This window comes from Engraulis encrasicolus, chromosome 17, assembly GCF_034702125.1.
Source record: "Engraulis encrasicolus isolate BLACKSEA-1 chromosome 17, IST_EnEncr_1.0, whole genome shotgun sequence".
NCBI lineage: Eukaryota > Metazoa > Chordata > Actinopteri > Clupeiformes > Engraulidae > Engraulis > Engraulis encrasicolus.
Genome location: NC_085873.1, coordinates 38,673,543 through 38,676,042, shown reverse-complemented (window position 1 = coordinate 38,676,042; position 2,500 = coordinate 38,673,543).

The window sequence follows — 2,500 nt, the reverse complement described above, 5'->3', positions numbered from 1 at the left end:
AGGAGTATGTTTGTTTGCTTAACACACTCCAGAAGCATCGACTGTTTAATCGTGAGATATATCTAAAGAATGGTATATAAACTGGGTAAAGCTGTATTTCCATTGTTATTTTATTTAGATTATTTTTGTTGTTGTTTTATTGCATTTGCTGTCTTGAAAGGGGCTCTATGTAGGATTAAACCCCAGATGTAACTTTTGGCAGAGAGACCTGCTACGAGTGTCGTGGGAAACACTTCTCATACGAAAAATCCCTTTACAAACTGTATTCAGATTTGTATCAACTGCTGGCATTCCGGGATGAAAAACATTCTCACAGCGAGTTTATTTAAACAGCATTTTTTCACCACTGTGTAGATTTTGAGACAGGCATGCCACGGGCACTGCACAAACTATGTCATCCTACATTGTGCCCCTTTAAATGTATGTTCCTTGTTTTCAGAAGCTTCAGTAGCTGCCAAAATGTGGATGACTATGAATACTCTAGTTTTTCAATCAAATATGCAGTTTAGTTTCCTGACTTCTCAGTCAGGACGTTTATGACTCAAAATCCAGATGCTGTGTATGTTTATCGCAAGAGCCACTCTAGGCCAAGGGTCTTCTGGGGTTGCCATTGACCACCAATCAAAGCATTCCACGGGCTATTCCTTGTTCCCATTCATGTGTTGGTGTTCTAAATTCTAATCAAATGAAAAGAAGTTGGATGGCACTCTTCAAAGCTGTTTTCTCTTTACAATTATTGTTTGTAGCGAACCATAATGTACATGGAAAGAGACAAGTACTTGTAGCATTGTTTTGACCCAACTTGCTTTCATTTGCTTTTCATTCCGTACGCAGGGAAGCCGACAGGGGGGGGATAAAGGAGTCACTTGTCCCGGGCCCAGCATTAGAGGGGGCCCAGAATTGGATCCCCATTACATTGTATGTGTTGGGTGTGGGGCCCTTTCAGATGTTTTTGTCCCGGGCCCAGCCAAAGCTGTCAGCGGCCCTGCTTACACGGGAACAGGGGCATCGCTAGACCTATTTTACAGGGGCACGTGCCTGGGTATTGATTTGCTTTGTCCCGGTATGAGCATCACAAAAAAAACCTTGCTACTTGGAATTTAGCTTAAGTTTACCTGACGGAGTAATCTACAGAATGCACACAAAATAGCGCACATGCACTACTTGCAATAAAATAATGAATTCACAAGCTTTTTAAAATAAATAACTGTATCATTTTTTTTGCTTGTGCACTTTGCACGCTCGCATTATCTTGTGGTGCCCCTCTGTGCCCCTGTATAGCGATAGGTCAGCTGGCGCCCCTGCACGGGAAGAGTGTATGATAGTGTTCTTCTATAATAACTGTTCATTTGTGTGTCCCCCACCCCACAAAAAAGAGTGTCTGTTATTTTTTTTGTTTTGTTTAAATCACCACTGTGTTCCAATGCCAGTTCAATCATGCAACTTACTGCACACTGCTGGTACATCAACCCCTTGTGCTTCACTTGGTGTACAAGATGAGCATCAGCAGGTGGGGTTGGTGGAGCCAGCCAGCATTTATCAGGTTCTATTCTGTGGAAAGACACCAAATAAAAATGTAATGTGGAGGCCTTATTGCGTAATGCCAGATGTGTTTTTTTGTGAACACCACAGAGTTTACCTTTGAGTTTACCTCTCACTCTGGAACATTCCTTGGCTCTGCACAGTGAGTCAGTCGTTCGTGTCAGTTCAGCGGAAGATCAGGTTGTTTTTTTGTTGTTGTTTTTTTAGCCTGTATAATGATTCTCACATTTACTTCGGGTTGGGGACCCGTAATGGAGCAAGTTGTTTTCTATTGTCATTTCCTTTTTTCGGGGGGTCAACAGGATAGGACAGGACAGGATAGTGAAGAGTAGGGCAGGAAATGAGTGGGAGAGAGATGGGGAGGGGTTGGCAAAGGACCCGAGCCGGGAATCGAACCCGGGTATGCTGCATGGCAGGCGAGTGCCCTACCGGATGGCCACGGCAGGGCCTATATTTGCATAGCCGCACGAGACCCACATCCAATCAAGTTGAGGAAGTGGCAGTGCAATGTGTGTAGCTAGACAATCTGTATTTCCTAACGCCAGATTTGTTTCTGTAAACGGACTTTATCTCTGAGTTTACCTCTAACTGGAACATTCCTTGGCTCTGCTTAGTCTGACTGAGTCATTTTTTATACATATGTCCAGGAAAGTTGACAGGAGGGAACAAAGGGATGAGTTGTCCCAGGCCCAAGAAGAGAGGGGGCCGAGAAATGGGTTCTCATAGCATTGCATGTATTTACTAGCCTGGGAGTACCCATGCTGCCTTGCACGTTCTTTTTGAACTGCTGGTTGTGATTTAGTCTGGCGTTTGCCACCAGACAATGTCTTTACAGGGGGCCCTTTCAAATGATTTTGTCCCGGGCCCGGTCAAAGCTGTCAGCGGCCCTGAATATGTCAGTTATCTTCCGCCTTAGTTCTGTTTCCAGGCAGAGGAGACAAACCCTTGCTCAACCTTT